This window comes from Meriones unguiculatus, chromosome 20, assembly GCF_030254825.1.
Source record: "Meriones unguiculatus strain TT.TT164.6M chromosome 20, Bangor_MerUng_6.1, whole genome shotgun sequence".
NCBI classification, from domain to species: Eukaryota; Metazoa; Chordata; class Mammalia; order Rodentia; family Muridae; genus Meriones; species Meriones unguiculatus.
Window position 1 is genome coordinate 21386536 of NC_083367.1, and position 18893 is coordinate 21405428.

General features: G+C 44.1%; 1 protein-coding gene across 6 annotated transcripts in view; it reads left to right on the forward strand.

Moving 5' to 3' along the window:
- The window catches only part of Map7 (microtubule associated protein 7), a 134855-nt gene that overhangs the window by 66660 nt on the left and 49302 nt on the right, over positions 1–18893 (forward strand). The window lies entirely within an intron of this gene.

Consider the following 18893-nt stretch of genomic DNA (forward strand, 5'->3'; position numbering starts at 1 on the left):
GGAAATCCCTTGAGCCCAACAGTTTGAGGTCAGCCTCAACAGCTTAGGAAGACCCTACAACAGATGGTGATGATGACGACAATGAAGAAAATGACAAGAATTTAAAAATATTCAATTGGTTCTGTATTTGTGAATATTTAGTGTTTTGATCAGATATGTAGAAGTTACTTCATTGTAGAAATTACATTCAATTGGTTCTGTATTTGTGAATGTTTAGTGTTTTGATCAGATATGTAGAAGTTATTTCACTGTAGAAATTTCATTGTTTTAAATGTATATTTAGGATATCATAAAGGGGAAATCCCTAGTTTTAGAAGTTAAATAAAGACCTCCATGAAGTAAATGTGTGTGTGTGTGTGTGTGTGTGTGTGTGTGTGTGTGTGTGTGTGATGCCTCCATAGAGCTATTTTCTTCCCCTTCCAAGACCCTGCCAAGCTGGGATGCTCATTAGTTTTGTCCTGAGGCCAGTGCCTAATCCTATAGTATAAGCAGTGAGGATACTGCCTGCTTGGGCCCACCAGCATGACCCCGTGCCCTTCATGTCACTTATATGTATTCTGTGAGTAGGAGGATATGGGAAGGATTCTTGTAGTTACCCTTCAATGCATGGAGCTTTTTCAAAGATGGTAAAACATTTTTTTCTTAGCCACTAATAAAAGAATTACTATCATTTTTTTCTCCTTTACCTTGGATCATGTATTTGTCAAGTGTTGCTATGAAACTGTTTTATAGAATGGGAGCCCTTCATCTAGATTTCATAATCCTTCAATAATTACAGCCTTTAAAGAAGCAAGAGTCACAGCAGGGGCATTTAAATAATCATGTTGTTTAAAGGACCTCATTTCAATCTAGGTCCGTGCGCATCGTTTTTCCTGAGACCTCGGAGCATTGTTATCCAATTCCCAGCACCAGTTCATTCCCTCATAGGCTCAAAATAGCTGCTTACTTCTGACTTCCCAGTCTTGCTTGCTTTTTTGGGGAGAAGCCTGCATTTTAATGTCACTGTATTTTAGCAGCACAAAGCTGTATGAAGTCATTGGCCTGAGTGTGATCCCTGGGAGAGTGAGAGAGAAGCTACTCCACAGAGATGCTCTCTGACCTTTACATGTATGCCATGGAACAAGTGCCTGCACTCATACATCATGGATATATAAACCCTCGCACAACAACAATAAGTACAATTTTTAAATAAAACAATAAAGAATTTGTGGGCTGGACATGTGATCCTAGTACTGGGGAGACTGAGGAAGGGTCACAAATTTAAAGCCAATCTGAGCTGCATAAAAATAAAAGTAAATTTGAGGACCAGGAGTGTCCATAGTTCAGTGGTGGGCCTAACAGGCCTGAGGTTGTGGCTCCAACCCCTAATACTGGAAAAGAATAATTTAACAGGAATCCAAGAATGCTTTCTCATTTCGCTTAAAGCACCAAGTACTTAGGCATGTTTTCCTCTTCAAAATAACGTCACCCACTCAGCCGGTCTGTGGGGCTTTAAATCTGGCCTTAAGTATTACAATTCTGAGCCTGCTTGCTGTTACACAACCATGCCAGCAGAGAGGTGTGACAGGAGGATCACAATTAGTCCTGCCTGAGTAGCAAGGCCCTGTCTGAAACACCTCAAGAATAAGTATCGGGTTAAAGATACAGAAATCTTAAATCAAGGTGTCCATCTTAATTTAAATATTGAGATTTCTTAACTTATTTCTACTTAATTAAAATATTTCTACTTAATTTTAAAATATGAAAAAAGTCCAGAAACCTCCAGTTTTCAAAAATATGATATTCTGTGTTCTAAAGATATCCACATGATTCGGTAAAGGACAGTGTGCAGTTCTACAAATTAGACGCGTTTGAGGAATAAAGTGATAATGAAGGCTGGAAGGCACAGGAAACCCAATCCTCCCAAAGCCACACTGCCAGTAGATCCCGGCATCGCTAAGATGTCCACACTGGCTGTAAGGGCGAAACTCTGCCACACTCTCAGCTTGCTTTATTGGAAAAAAGAGTCCCAGTGTCTGGGAAGAAATTCAAAGTTCTAATTGCTAGAGTGAAGTGACTTGTGTAATGTGGAAATGTTCATCTCGGCCACTGAAGGCAAGCAGCGTATCGAGAAGCTTCATGGGAATGTGCTCCATGTCTCTCAGAGTGGATGTCAATAGAGGCCCATGGCACGGGCTGCCTGGTTCAATCTAATGGCCAAGCAGGGAAGGCCATATAGAACAATTCAACAGAGACTTATATGTGAGGACGGGACATATAAGTTCCCACGAATGCACCTTCTGGTTAAGGGATAAATGTTAAAGATGTTTTGGGTTTGTTTCTTGTTTGTTTGTTTGTTTGTTTGTTGTTGTGGTGGTGGTTGGTTTGTTTTTTGTTTGATTGTTTGGTTTTTTTTCTGTTGTTGTTTTTCAAAATAGGCTTGGCTGTCCTAGACCAGGCTGGCCTGGAACTCACAGAAATCTGCCTGCCTCTGCCTTCCTGAGTGCTGGGATTAAAGGCGTTTATCATCATGCCTTTAATCTGGCTAATGCTTTTTTTTTTTATTGTTGATATAGAAATGAACATTGAAACAGTGGAAATAGTCTGCCCATAGAGCCCTGTGTCTCATAGGAAAATTGAGCTCAAGAGGTCCGGACAAAGGAGGGGAGAGAAAAGATGAAGCATTTAGTATGTACGACATTGGCATCTAATATGCCAAAGTGGTGATAATGTTAAAAGCAGATTTTACAGACATAGTGCTTCATTAGCCGTTTGGTCTAGTACTGGGGTAAATTTTAGAATAAAAAAGCATTCGTCTGTCATGCCTTCTCCATGAATGAGGTGAAGGAAACAGCTTCTGCCAGCAAAGAGTGGCATAATTTCAAAATGTTGTACTTTTGTAGACTTTTGCCAGCCGCTGACCTTGAGCAGAGTTAACCTGCTTCCTTGTCAACTGAGAGGCCTAACGGAAGATGTAGGCACAAACGTGCAGTTTACACAGCTCTCCTCTGATCCCACCAGGAATAAATGACCCTTGGAATCCCAACACTTGTCAGCTGAGCAAGAGCAGCTCAGGTTTGGGGCCAGCCTGAGCTATATAGTAGAGCCTTGCCTCAAAAATAAGCAAATAAGTAAATAAGCAGATACTCCCATAAGTTACAGCCTGAATAAACTTTGAGGAAATAACCCATTCATAAAATGACACGCTGTGCAATGCCATTTAGTGAGCTCTGTAGTCCTGCGTTATGGCTTGAATATAGGCAGTGCCCCCAACCCCCAAAGAGCCTACATCTTCCTGTTCCTTATCTTACAAAGCACCTTTAGGTCCTAAAGCATGCTGGGAGGACCTTGGGTCTTTGGAGGCATGGCTTCAAAGGTCACCTTTCTCCTGTTTCCTGGCTCATGATATAAGCAGTTTTTCTCTGCCTCACAGTCAGCCCACGGTAGGCTGACCTGTCAGGTGCACAGAGCAGTGAGACCACTAGTATCAAATCAGCAACCCCAGAAACAGGAGCCCAAGCCAACCTTCTCTCTACAAGTGAAGTATCTTTATGTTGGGTATTTCCTTATGGTAACAGGACACAGGCTAGCACATTTTATTTAAAATCATAGGAACAAAAGCACAAGAGTCGTAGCCTGGGGTCTGTGATAAAAAGGAATGTCATGTTATTAGTAGGTATGCAGTGTGTTTTCTAGGAACTCAGCGTGAAAACACATGGAAGTTACAAATGAATATATTTAAACCAACTCCCACTAGACTGAACTCGGCCTAATAATGGCTACAATGGTGAACAATGTCTTAGTGCATATTCTACCACAGATAAAAACTTGGAGGGGGCCAGGAAGGTGGCTCAGTGGTTAAGAGGACCTGGCTTCAGTTCCCAGCATCCACACAGTGGCTCACAACCCTTTGTAAGTCCAGTTCCAGGGATCTAACGCCCTCTTCTCGGCTCCACAGACACCAGGCGTACACATGGTGCCTCTCCAGTCACGCAGCTAAAACGGTCAAGCACATAAAATCACATAAACAAATCTCTACAATTCTTTCTAAACTGAAAAATAAAAACATGTACCTTTTAATACTTTGGCTTCAAAGGGGCATAATTTTAGAAAACTACCTAATGTATGGATGATTCAGTGCAATTTTACCACAAGCTTGACGTTATAGAAAGTCTGGGAAAGTCTGAGAATAGAGTGGATTCGGCTCCGCCTTTTGTAAGGACAAGTGTGTTAATTTGTACCCGGGGGTGGTGACTTGTCAAGAGGGGCAGGAGCAGCACAGGGTCCCTGCTGCAGGGCCAGCCTCTCCTCGTGGGGGAGGCTTTTATAGGCTGGGAGGTGAACCACGCTCACAAGAGGAGTGTCCTTCAATGAAACAGGAGATGGAGCTGTGAAGCAAGTGGAAAAGTTTCAGGAAAGAATCAGAAATCAATTTTGCCTTAAAGTTGCCGATAGACATGCTCCTTTAGACAAGGCTCAGTCCTGGCCTTGTGAACCTGAATAAAAATCATCACATCATTTCTGCGGCTAAGGGGACAGCGTGGGAAGGGGGAGGGAGTTGGGGGTGAGGTGGTAGCACACACCTTTAATCCCAGCACTCAGGAGGCAGAGGCAGGTGGATCTCTGTGAGTTCCAGGCCAGCCTGGTCTATAGATTGACTTCCAGGCCAGCCAGGACTACACAGAGAAACCCCGTCTCAAAAGCTAAAACACTAATTAATCATCATCGTCACATATTTTACTCACTAAATTCCCCCTGGAAATTGAGAACATACACACACACTCAAGTGTATGTGACAAGCTGCAGTAGACAGACATTTTCATTCCATCTTACAGTGGCTTCAGAGAATTCAGAAGAAGTGGGTGAATTGATGGCTGCTCTGAAGTCTTGGCAGTTACCACACAGGCCCCTCGGTTTTACTATTAAAATAAAAAAGCAAATATAATTCTGTAGTGTGAGCATTCTGATACTGTGATAACCTTTAAGTATAAATTAAGTGTGCTTTCATTGGCTTTGTAATTCTGTCCTAACTCACGCATTTTTAAATGTCCTGAGAGGCTATCCAGACGGGCTTTTCCAGATCACCGAAAGAGCTGAAAGCACTGAAGCGTTGAAGCCCTTTTGTGTGAGGCCTTTGCGTGGCCCGATGGCTGGGTATGCTCAGCCGGCAGGCTGCTGCGTTAGAGAAAGTGGAAGCTGCCAACTGCTCTTAATCTCGGAAGCCCAGACCTGTCCTTTGGTTGGTCAGCAGTGAAAATGTGAAATTAAGCTAACTTCTGCAAGCCGGTGGCGCTAAATGCATCAGCATGCTCTGGGAAGCCTCGTAAAACACAGGGCTCATCCGGGGACTGCGGTTTAGCAGGCCTAGCCTCAGCGTCAGGGGCCCTCTGGCGATTCTCTAGCAGCTCAGACACGCTTTGATGGCTAAATCTGTAAGAATCTGTTCTGAGTATCACATTTTTTAAAAGGTAAAGCTTTGTCTTTGATTCAGAACACCCTGGCAGGAAACTGGGCAGATTCTCTTTATAGCGAAGAACTTTTAAGCAGTAGGAGAACCATTTGCTGTGGTGGGTGGTGGCAGGAGGTGGCAGTTCTTGGGGATGCCCTGCTCACAGGTCTTCGGCATAAGGCACTAATGGCTCTCCTGAGATTTGCAAAGGTAAGTACGATCCAAATGCAGGGACTGCTGCTTGTATTGAAGCACGCAGCGTAGCAGCGAGATGACCAGACACAGCATCAGCACTAAGGGAACAGCTGTGGGAACTGGGTGCGTCTCTTGGTGCTGCTCTCGCGTTCGATCTCATCAGTGCTCCCTGCTTCTTACCATGAAATCAAAGCACTGTGTTCGTTACTGCAGCGTAGTAGATGCAGCACCTCGGATAGACTGGCTCTTTTCTAGTTCGCTGTCCGTGACTGTGGCGAGACACCCTGTATAATGTACTGACGTGACGGGAGTTCTATCCTGACTCAGTTTCAGAGGCGTTGGTCTGTGCCATGAGCACTTGGCACCATTGCTTTTGGTCTTGGGGCAAGCGAAGGAAACTGCTTTTCCTAAAGCAGTAGTGGGGGCACGTGACAGGGAGGGGCAGGATTCATGGTTTCCTCTCCCAGGATGTACCTCCAATGAGCTGTATTTGGTGTGGTGAGGTCCACCCGCTGAAGGTTCTGCCATCTCCCGGAGTTCCATGGCTGATGAACTAGCCTTTAATACATGGACCTTCGGCTGGTCCAAACCACAGGTGACATAAGAAAGGCCTGATGGCTTCAGAAAACACTGCTCTTAGACATGCCCTTTCTGAGGAGCAACTAGAAGCCAGGAGCTTTCTCTGAAATCTCTATCTGCCTGAGGGTAGATCCTTCAAAATGAGCCCTGTGGGGTATCTGATCAAGAGGAGAAGACTAGCCTGGGACTGTCTCAGGGAGGAAGCCGGAAGCTCCTGCCACAGCCAGATGCTGCCATGGGTAGGCCGCTTTCTCCCAAGGGTCTCCGCATTTTTCCCCCAAGTGCTTTACTGTCCGCTGTTACCACACTCTCTCTTCCCTCCTACTCTGCGAAGCAGGTGTATAAACCTCTACTTCTTACTGTCTGCTTTAATGAAAATTGAGAAACTGGGTGATTGAAAGCTGTGAGGGTGCCCTCCTCCCCACTCCGTGTCACACAGCACAGAATCCTTCCTGCGCTTGTGTGTGATGCTCTCTCCCTGGTGGGGGGGGTGTTAGAATCATCACTGGTGTCCTGTACTCTGGAAGCTCACTGATATCTGTCTCCATCTCCAGCAGAACCTTGCTCCTGTTTCTCCTAGTATTCGCACATGCTGTTTTCATCACCTATGTGCATCTCCTTCAGTGCCATTGTCATTGTAGTACACCTGTGTTGGTGACTGCTCATTGTACATCTTGCTGGGTACACACACTCGAACACACACACACACACACACACACACACACACACACACACACACGGTGTCCTGCTCCCGCCTCCCATCTGTCATAGCATTTGTGTGTATGCTGCATAGACAGCAGCTGGCTAGGCAGCACGGAATGTGTGCTTTGGCCTTCAGGCTCCTGTCATAGCCAACAGAGCTGAGTGCCTAGCCGGCCGTCCTAACAGGGTTTACTAACTGATTCCATGCTGTTGGTTGGGCCACCAGCCTGATGCCACTTGTCAGAGCTACTGCTGAGCTGGCCACACCCTACACATGTCTGTGTCAGCATGTCCGCCTCCCAAGCCTACAGCTTTATTACTGTCTTAGCCAAATTGCATTTCGTATAGGCCTATGCTGTTGAGAATGTGGAGAGAGGGAAGGCTCTGCTTAAGTTATTAACATAGTAGTATCTCTCTGTGTGTTTGAGGCCAGCCTGGTCTACAGAGTGAGTTCCAGGGCAGCCAAGGCTATGTAACAGAGAAACCCTGTCTCAGGAAAAAAAAAAAAAAGTATCTTGATTGCATACTAGAAACTTCTTTTCTTTTAAAATTTATTTATTTTTTCTCTCCTATGTTATATCCCAACTGCAGTTTCTCCTCTTCTTCCAGTCTCTTCCCTTCACTTCCCTTCTTCTCCATTTCCCTTCAGAAAAGAGCAAGCCTCCCAGGGATATCAACCAAACATAGCATAACAAAAACCAAACGCAACTGACAAAAAGGAAAAAAAAAAGTCAATGAAATTATTCCTAATGGTATTCTGGTAGACTGGAGATTAGCATAATCTTCAGCAGAGAGGCGTCATCTGATAGGAGCAGATGCAGAGACCCACAGCCAGCATTAGACAGAGCTTTTAGAATTCTGTAGAAGATGGAGAGGAAGCACCGTAGGAGCCATAGGACACCACAAGAACATGGCCCACAGGATCAGCTAACCAGGCCTCATGGGGGCTCACATGACTGAACCTACAGTCAGGGAGTCTGTGTGGGTCTGAGCTAGGTCCTCTGCATATAGGTTATGGTTGTGTAGTTTGATGTTCTTGTGGGACTCCTAACAGTGTGGGGATGAGGTGGTCTCTGACTCTTTTGCCTGTTTCGAGGACCCTTTTCCTCCTACTGGTTTGCCTTGTCCAGCTTTGATATGAAGGTTTGTCTCTTATAGTAACTTTTTTGTTTTCTTTTCCCCTCCTTCTCTGTCTGCCTCCTCTCCTTTTCTCCCTCCCTTCCTCCCTATCTCTTCTTGTTCTTGGTAACAGGAGAAAATAAGGTCTCTCTCACTTTGTAGCCCAGGCTGTCTTGGAACTCACTATGTAGCCCAAGCAGCCCTTGAATCCACAATACATTTCTGCTTCAGCCTCCATGACAACCAGGTGAATGCAGTGCTCTTGACTCGGGGTTTGGCTCTGGTAGAAGTAGGAATGCCTAAGTCACAGGGCACACAGTGTAGGCCAGTGGAGTGGGAATGGGACCAGGAGGCAATTATGAACAAAAACTTGAGATACCCAAATGTTTCTCCTATCACTTCTGCCCTAGCCAGCAAGGTAAATTCCAGGATAGCCTGAGCTGTGTAGTAAGACTGTATGGTAGCAGCCGGTGGGCAATGACCATGAAGTTGGGTGGGTAGGGAAATATGGATCTAGGAAAAGCTGGGGAAGAGGATGAACATGATCAGAAACATTGTATGGTATCCTCAAAGAATTAATAAAAACATTTTTTTTTAATGTCAAGTAGTATTAGGAAGACGGCAGTGTTGTGAAAGTCAGAAAGCAGAGCAGTGGTGTTAAGAGCTTGAAACGATCGAGAGAGAACTGAGCTGAACTGCGTATGACAAATGGATGGGGTTCTGTAGAATACACACATTTACAAAGGGCAGTGAATCTACGTTGCCGAGTGGACCGTGATGCGAAGTGCAGGCGTGTGCCGCGGGTGACGCGTCCCATAGCTACACCATCTGAGGCAAAAGCATCGCGTTAGTGTGGGAATGCGGACAGTGGGGAAGGCCATGCTCTCCAGCCAGTTGTGCTATGAACCCAGTGCTGATGTAAGAAAATAACTAAGAAACAGAAGATTTAATGTGGATAAAGGGGAGATGTTGGGGCTGAGGGTCCAGTGAGGGCGTAAAGAACAAGGTGGCAGGTGTGGGAATGGTGCAGCACGGTAGGGAAGCTTAGTGCTCACTGACATCAATTGGGATAAAACTTGTCCTTCAGTACCTACCATTCATTCTTAGCAAAATTTATATGACATTTATGTAAGAATTTTTTAAATATTTTACTGATTTACCACAGAAGAGAAACAATTAAGTATTGATGGTGAGAAATACATTTCACTGATGAATCTCTTTCAGCTACACTTTTTTTTCCCCCTAACTAATATTTTAAACTGGGCCCACTATTTATGTAGGGCTACTACCAGGAGTTGTACACTTTTCACTTTGATTACACTCCCACATTTAAGTGTGAAAGGTTTTCTGTTTTGCAGCTACAAGCCATAATGTCTATAAAATATTGCCATTATTTGTGTTAATTTTCCTTGAAGTAAATTATTATCCTGCTAAAATAAAGACAACCTCTTTCTCTTTGCTTTAATTAAGCAAACTCTAATGAAATTGAATTCTAATTATTTTTCTTTTCCTAGTTATTTAAATAGTTTCTTCTAATTACAAATTGAGCTTAATTGAGTTAATCTAATTCTATAACTGTGCCCAGCTGTTGATGTTCCGCTGGGCAGTAATTACAACCTCTGATTTGCCGTTGCTCCTGAAAACTGGAAACTGTTTCCATGGGTAGAGCGCCCTCCTCTTTGTGTACTCTGTACTTTGCTTAGTCATAAGCATCATTCCCAAGGGACCAGGATACTGTGTGCAGCAGCTGGTGTTGTAACTGGGCGTAGTGAAGGAGGAAAGGCTTGCCGTTTAACCTGTTGTGTGCTGCCATAGATAGGAAATATGACTTTTTTTTTTTTTTTCAAGACAGGGTTTCTCTGTGTAGCCTTGACTGTCCTTGATTCACTTGGTAGACGAAACTGGCCTGGGATTAGAGGCCTGAGCCACCCTGCCCAGCTGCAAGATTTTTCTATTTAAGCATTCTTGTCCTCCATCTGAAGAGAAGCTATCCATTTGTTTACGTGTTTGCGTTAAAATAAAAGCATTTCTCTGGGGTCTGGGAAGATGGCTGCGTGCAGATAGAACCCAAGTTCGGTCTCTAGCACCCATATGAGGTGGCTCCCGGTCGCCAGTTAGTATTGCTTTGAGGAATCCAGCTGCTCTTTCTGCACTCACGTGTTCACAGACCCGAACACATACACACAACTGTTTTTCTTCATCGTCATGTGGTGCTGCACACCTGTAATGTAAGCACTCAGGAGCGCTTGGGAAATGAAGACAGGAAGATTAAAAGTTCAAGGTCATCCTTGTCTACTGGTAACTTCAAGGCTAGCCTGGGCTTCATAAAATCCTGTCTCAAACAAGCAAATAACCCCCTTCCAAAAAGTCTTTTGATTAAACTTAAAGGGTATAAACTTTAGTCCCGTTGGCTCGGTGCCTGAGGGAACCGTGAGGTGAATGAAGCGGTGCTTTCAATAGTAAACCAAACAGCGTAGTAGGTGATTTCTTATTGTTCCCACAAAATATGTTGGGCATATGCATTCTAGAAGTGCTTTCCCTGCTCTTCAGCCCAGGTGGCCGTTTCTTGGGCTGTCTTAGAAAGAATTGTCAAAAGAAATTTGATAAATTACTTCAGGAGAGGATGGGATTTACGAATCTCAGGCTGAACGACTTGTCTGTGGACTCATGCTGTCAGAGAGACTGTAAGAGCCCTGTGATACACCCCCCCACGCACACACACACACAGTACAGTTGATATTCTCTTGTGTCTGAACAGTAGCACTGCAACTCCTCACATACCTGCTTGGCCTTTCGTGACTTGTCTGACAAAATATTAAACTTATTTAGCATTGACAAATGCCACAAGTAGGAAATTCCACATCTGGCTGCTTGTGATAGGTTTCAGTCAAAATGGTTATACACACAAAAAATATTTTAAATTGCTTTCATGATGGTTGTACATGAGGTACAATTAATTTCATGCTACAATATGGATCATATCTCCCAGGTATGTAATTGTGTGTGCGAATTTTCTAAAATTCACACACACACACACACACATATACACACACACACACACAAAAAGATAGCCCAAACCTGAGAGAGTCTAACTGTAGGAATCACATCTGTTGGCTGCACCCTGGGGACAGCAGGTCAGCCTCAGTTTCCTTTCCCTCAGCCACCAAGGGCTACCCAAGCTATGGTGCTATTTCTGACCAAGCTTTGTGGGTGCCGTCTTAGCAGGGTGCCATCTGAATAATTTGAAGGAGGAAGAAAACTGAGGCTTGGTTGGAATAAAGTGCATATTTCTCTAGTGCTCACGCCTATGAGCTTTGATTGCTGCCACACAAGTTCATAATGATTATGGTTCAGAAGTTACGGAGGAAAGTTCTCAATACTCAATGCCGGGGCCAGCCGGGCAGAGTCGAACGGTTCTTGAGTCAGGTGTGAGGATTAATATTAATTATTAATAAAATAATCACACAGCACACAGGAAATTTTTTAAAGGTTCAGACTCGACAGCTTTTGTAAAAGGCAGACTGCTGCAGCAAGCAGTGCCAGCAGCCAGTCTCCAGTGCTGCCTCATCCTCTGCCTCCAGCCTTCTGACCACTTTATTATTTGAGTAGTTACTTCTTTGCCAGTAAAAAACATCTCAGAACAATAGGTTAATTTGCACAAGGAGCCTGAGGAAAAGGTGTAGCCCTCACAAGCTATCCCACCTGTTGTCACAAACAAAAGGAGATGGACTTGCAAGTTCTCCTCTGCCATTAGTAAAGTCCTGCTAAAAGCCATCTCTCTGCCGAGATTTAAATATCAAAGCAGGCTGCTGAGTCACGGCTCCCGACAACTCAAGGCAATAGGTGTCATGAAATTGCTTTATTTCATCATATGACACAAATTTCACAGTTAGAATTGGATAAATATTTACTATCTCTGCTTAGAAATTTACCCTAACCCTGGAAGGAATGGCTGAATGAGTAAACTCTGGGACAGTTAAATGTAAATGTGTGAGGATGGCAATGTCTGTCTGTTGCATTAGCTTTTTCTACAGATTGAAACTACTGGGTTAAACATGAATTACTAATACCCGACTATGATAAAAAGTGACGTCATGTTAGTTAGTACCCCAAAAGCTGTATGTCCACAAAGCCAGGTATGCCCATAAAGAGGAATTGAGTTCTAAGCTTTTGCTGTCTCTCAGCCCAAATTCTGTATTTTATTAAATCTCATAACTAAACCCATACATGTTGCTTGTGTGCCTGTAATCCTAGGACTATGGAGGCTAAAGTAGGAGGATTATGAATTTAAAGCTAGCCTGACACCCAGTCTCAACCACAGGCTTAGACTTTTCTCAGTGGTAGAGTTCTTGGCTAACAAGCATGAAGCCGTAGCTCATTTGCCAGGTCATTTTTTTAATGCGCTGTAGATAAGACTTGTGACCAAATGAACAGCTCAGTTAGACCAGTTATATAGCAAGCTTTTGAAAGAAGGTGCTTCCATCAGGTCATGTGTTCAAAAGTCAAAACTTAGCAGTGGGAATCTCCAGGAACTCTGAAGAGAGGCCATTGTAAGAGACATAGGAAGTGACAGTGGGTGTGGGCTGTGGCATGGCTCCTTTGCAGGTCTTCTGAGCCTCCGGTGCCTGCTGCCTCCTGTTGACTGGCTTCTCGTCTGCATGCTCCCACTGGCCTTCTTCCAGCTCATTTAGGCGTTAATGGAATAAAGCTTTTAAGGGAGCAGGAAGATCTTTAGGGTTGGCAAGACCTTACTGAGTGTCATGGTGTGTGGCTCAGTTTTCCTGTTTGAACATGAGGAAGAGATTCGAGTAAACAGTATCAGAACATCACCTGAATCGTTTAAAGTGTTTTCTTTTTCTACCAACAAATTTAAAGATGGTACATGTAGCCCTAAGAGTTTCGATTTTTTTTTTTTTAATTTTGAAAAACTGAAGATAAATTTCTGTTTTTATTTTGTTGTTTGGTGAGTTTTTTGCTTTGTTTTTGTTAGTTGTTTTTTTTTTGGGGGGGGGTCAGGGAGTGCTGAAACCAAACCCAGGGCCTCACATGTGGTAGGTAAGGCACCCTACTCCTGGGATAATGCCAACCCCATGTTGTTCTTATCTAGTAAGATTCCCTGTACTATTAAAATAAGTACGAATAATTTATCTTTCGTATTATTATGGTTGAAGTTTTTAAGCATCAATCATAATTGATACCATAAAGGTCATTAAGTCTCAGAAAAAGATCCTCTCTCACTCAAACCCTGGAAAGACTGATTATCAACTTTTCCCAAGCCAGCTCAGACCCTGAAAACCATACCAGCCTGTTCAGTCTGCCCAGGTGCCCTGGAAGGTGACTAGAACTAAGCTGAAGGCCTTTGACACCCTCGCTAGACCATCCTTTTCTGCCGCATCTGCTGCCCTCTCCCCTGGAACAGTCACCAAGTTAGTCCAGGTTCCCTTTCCCCCCAAAGCTCTGAGGAGAGAGAAAGCCAGTTTACTACGTGTGTAGGGGATAGGGAAAGAGCCACTAGCTCTTAGGTGTGGGCAGTATCACCCCCTGTGTCTACTTATTATCACTCAGCGAAGGAGAAGCAGGCTTGAGATCAAATCCTTGTCAGCCTGTCCTTTTTACTTACTACAATCACCAAAGAAATAGTTGAAGAAGCTTGGGCTCATTCAGCGGCAGGAACTCTGACAATTCAAGCCTGGCAGGGTGGTGTATGCCTATGATCCCAGCACGTGGGAGCAAGGTACGCACCCGCGGAAGTAAGAGTGCTAATCTGGATCCACAGGCAGCAGGAAGAGGGGATACAGAGGGACTGCCTTGGGCTTTTGAAACCCCGAAGCCCACCTCCAGTGAGACACTTCTTCTGACAAAGCCACTCCTCCTCCAACAAGGCCACAGCTCCCCATCCCTCTGAAGTAGCATGCTCCCTAACAACCAAACATTCAAATGTCTGAGCCTGTGAGGCCATCCCCATCAAACCACCACACGTGTGCTGTGCTTACATGGTGGGCACTTTACTCTTGTTTTTGTGGGTTTGGGGTTTGTTTTTTTTTAAATACTTTTTTATGAGTATTTACATCTGTCTGAGGGGAAGGGGGCATGTGTGTGCTAGAGCCTGATGAGGCCAAAACTGGGTTTTGGATTCGTTTGAGCTGGAGTCACAGGTGGTTATGAGTCATCCAACTTGGGTTTGGGGAACCAAACTCAGGTCCTTTGGAAGAGCAGCAAATGCTCTTAGCCACTGAGCTCTAATCTTTCTGTTTTTCGTGAAAGCTACGCCAACAGGGTGAGATGCAGGCTTGGCATAGTTGATTTTTATTCTTAAGTTTTGTTGCTGCTGTTATCATTTTGTTGTTGCAGTGCTGGCTTAGAATTCCCTGATGCCTAAGATTTGAGCATAAAATTTATCTTTAGACATTTAGCAAATTAGAACCAAACAAAAGAGGAAAGCTTTTATTAGGGCTTATTCAGAAAATCAACTCACGGTAGACACTTGTGAGTCTTGTTACACTACTAAGTCAGGGTTGATATTTGTTAAAAGAACTGTGAAAGAAAACCAGTCAGCATTAGAAAAAAAAAAAATATATATATATATATATATATGATGTTGGGTGAGTATGCCAAGCAAGAAACACTAAAATGTATGAACTGTGCTTTAAACCAGTGGTGCAGACATACCCCCGCTGTGTAAAAAGTGAAGTGAGCATTTTTCTGAAAACTCGCAGTCATTCTTTCTCCCCCTCCAAAGCGCTAGGATTGCAGATCACCCTCTTTAGTACATTCATTTTGTACATGTACATATTCTTCTTAGTAATGCAAAAAACTCAAGTATTGTACATGATGATATGCAAAGTGTGCGTGTGTGTGTGTGTGCGCACACAGTAGGGTCTTTCTAGGAATCTGCCCATTCCCACCAATAATAACACTTCAGGGTGGTAACGTAAAAGGAAAGCGGTTATAGGTTTGTGCTGGTATGTGCTGGAGATGACAACAAAATTCTTAAAAATCATCAGCCACTCACTGCCAAGCCCTGTGGCACACCTGCTTAAGTATTACTCATGAGCTTTTTGTGAGAGATTAGCTTGCAGCGAAAGGGGAAGGCTTGCGGTATCCCGTGAACGACAGAGTTCCACTGGCACTCCGGTCAGGGTGTTTTGGGGGCTGCCTCTCTAGTTATGAGACTGTAGGCCGACTCTGGCTAGGCCCCACCTGCTACACGGTGACCACTGACCACATGACTTTTAAATAAGAGCACACGGAACCGTGTCATGGAGTTGTCCTGGCGTCTGCCATTGTCTTGAGTCAGTGTCAGGGCCTGTCTGGTTCACTTACACTTCCTCTGATTTACCCACCTCTACCACCTCCTTCACCCTGGGATGCACTGCACAACATGACAGTTGCTAGCTGGAAAGTGAAAACCTAAGTGAAGTCCCCTTGAATAACAATAATATTAGGAGCCGACAATCTCTCTTCTATTTAACTCTTCATTACTATCTGCCCATTCTGCCAAACTCCTCCCCACTGGTGCCAGAGGGATAAGTGCCAAGCCTTTACCATACTAAAGGCAAGTGCCTTACCGCTGAGCCACCTAATCAGCCCTCTCTACTGAATCATTTTCCTTTTTCAAGGGGCGTCTGTTCTCTAGGTTCAGAGCGTATAACCTTCCTGAGTCTTTACAAAGCTTTCCAGAAAATAAGGCAGAGAAAGCCCTGTATATAAAGCCAATCTTCGCTGTGTTGCTTAAGGCAAAGAGATTATTTGAACCTCACTAGCAAATTCTATGTGTAATCAAAATGTAGCTACACACACACACACACACACACACACACACAAAAAAATAGTATTTACCTCCCTTAGAAGGCAGAGATTGGGTCTCTACAGTCCACTTGTAAATGTAACAATGTTTCTCCCAGGAGTAGTTGTACAAGCCTGTAACTCCAGCCCTTGGGAGACTCAGGCAGTGGCAGTGCCAGGAACAGCCTGGCTTAAATTGTAGGCTAGCCCCACCTAGATACTAAGACCTTGTCTTGGAGAACAAGAAAGGAAAGACGGAGAGCAGGAGGAAATACATCTTGAAAAGCTTTTTAAAATTAATCTTCAAGGAGTGCAACTGTTATCATACTGTTTAGTTTCAGACCCCTTGAACCCTCTTTTCTAAATATAATAATAACAATCTGTTCCGTCACCTCAGAAAAGAAAAGCATAGTAAGCTGCCCATGGGTGAGGAGAGCTAAGTACCATTTTTAAACAGGTCAGGAGGACTCTGATGTCACAATTGAGCAGAGATGCAAAGAAAGTGAAGCGAAGACCCATATGCCATCTGGGTCTTTGGGTACATGCTCAGAGCCTGGGATGGAATATGGTGGTAGCTGGTTCTCCTGGAGCCAAGCCCTCTGGGAAGAAGAACCTTCTCAAGAGCAAACCACACCATGCCTCCCAGGACACGGTAGAGACCTTGGGTTGTACCCTGGGTGTGATGGGAGGTGTGCTAGAAAGTTTTGAGCAGGGGGAGGGTATGAAGTGTTCTCATGTGATCACTGACATGAGGACAGACTGAAGGGGCCATGGCGGGGTCAGGTGGGCTATTAAAGGGAACAAACACACTTGGAAGAGAGAGATCAGGCATGGTGGTCAGATGCTTTTCAGGGCAAAACTGAGAGAATGAATGAATTAAGCGTAGGGAGTAAAAGGAGAAGCCAGTGATGACTCCAAAGGCTTGGACCTATTTAGCTGGGAAAACAGAGTAGCTGACATGAGGAGGTGTTGAAGGTGGAGCGGCTGTGGAGGCAGGAAAAGGACAAGGACTGGGTTTCGACATGATTTCTGAAATCGCAGCAGACAGCCTTTGAAAACAGGTCCAGTCAAGCAGTTTATGTAAAACAGCTGCCCTAGACTCAGAGAGTCCTGTATTCCTAAGAACCGGAGAAATGCCTGTTACTTCTGTCCTCTCTTCCTTCCTGAGGCCGCAGCTGACTATAGCATGAGCCCAGCAGGTGTGAGACAGTGATCAGTATGCAGCATTGGAAAATGAATGGAAACTAATAATTCCCTTTGATGCTGAACTTGGGCCAGAGCCTTCCTCCTAGCATATTTATTTCCTAGACTATGTAGATTGGTCATCTACATGGATTTTCTTAAATTTCCTAATGTTTTTAATTGATGAGTAATTTACACTGTGTAAATGTACCACAATTTCTGTATCCATTCCTCAATTGAGAGACATCTAGGTTGTGTCCAGATTCTGGCTCTTACAAATAAAGCTGCTATGAACATGGTTGAGCAAATGTCCTTATTGTATACTTGAGCATCTTTTGGATATATGCCCAGGAGTGGTATAGCTGGATCTTGAGGAAGCGCTGTTCCCAGTTTCCAGAGAAAACACCAGATTGATTTCCAAAGTGATTGTACAAGTTTACATTCCCACCAGCAATGGAGGAGGGTTCCCTTCTCCACATCCTCTCCAGCATCTGTTGTCACTTGAGTTTTTGATCTTAGCCATTCTGATGAGTATAAGGTGAAATCTCAGGGTTGTTTTGATTTGCATTTCCCTGATGAATAAGGATGTTGAGCATTTCTTTACATGTTTCTCTGTTATTCGGTATTCCTCTATTGAGAAGTCTCTGTTTAGCGCTGTACCCCATTTTTAATTGGTTTATTGGTGTTTAACTTGGATTCTTTATATGTTCTGAATATTAGCCCTCTGTCAGATATAGGGTTGGTGAAGACCTTTCCCAGTCTGTAGGCAGCAATTAAAAACAAGGAAATCATGAAATTTTTGGGCAAATGGATGAAACTAGAAAAGATCATCCCGAGTGAGGTATCTCAGAAGCAGAAAGAACACATGGTATATACTCACTTATAAGTGGATATTAGATATATAGGATAAACATACTAAAATCTATAGTCCTAAAGAAGCTAAACAACAAGAAGGGCCCTAGGGAAGGTGCTTTATCCTCATTCAAAAGGGCAAACAGGATAGACATTGGAAGTAGGAGAGGGCAGGAAACAGGGAAGGAACTGACCACAGAGGGCCTCTGAAAGACTCTACCCAGCAAGGTATTAAAGCAGATTCGGAGACTCATAGCCAAACTTTGGGCAGAGTGCAGTAAATCTTATGGAAGAAGGGGGAGATAGAAAGACCTGGAGGGGACAGGAGCTCCACAAGCAGACCGAAAGAGCCAAAAATCTGGGCACAAGGGTTCCTGCAGGGACTGATGCTCCAACCAAGGACCTTGCATGGAAAGGACCTAGAACCCCCTGCTCAGATGAAGCCCATAGGCAGCTCAGTCTCCATGTAGGATCCCTAAGGTTAACAGGAACCGTCTCTGACATGGACTCAGTGGCTGGCTCTTTGATCACCTTCCCCTGAGGAGTGGGGGGGGGGCATCTTTGCCAGGCCACAGAGGAAGACAGTGCAGCTAGTCCTGATAAGACCTGGCTAGGGTCAGATGGAAGGGGAGAGGACCTCCCCATCAGTGGACTAGGGCAGAGTCATAGGGGGAAAAGAGGGAACGAGGGTAGGACTGGGAGATGAGAGAGGAGGCTACAGCTGGGATATAAAGTGAATAAATTGTACTAAGGAATAAATAAAAAGGAAAAAATAATAAAATATTTTTTTTAATTCCTAATGTTTGAACTTTCTAAGAACTGGGCTCAAAGACTGCTTCCTGTAATTTCAGCTCTGAGGAGCTCAGGCAGGAGAATTTTCTGTGCGTTTGAGGCCAGCCTAAGCTACATAGTAAGCACCAGGGTAGCCCAATGACTGCTATTAAAAAAAAAAAAAATGACTACTATCAAAACTGTCTGAATACCAACAACAAAAAAGACTTAGCTTAAGCTAAGTAACATTGAGATCAGTGCCCTTCCAGGCCCTGGAGCA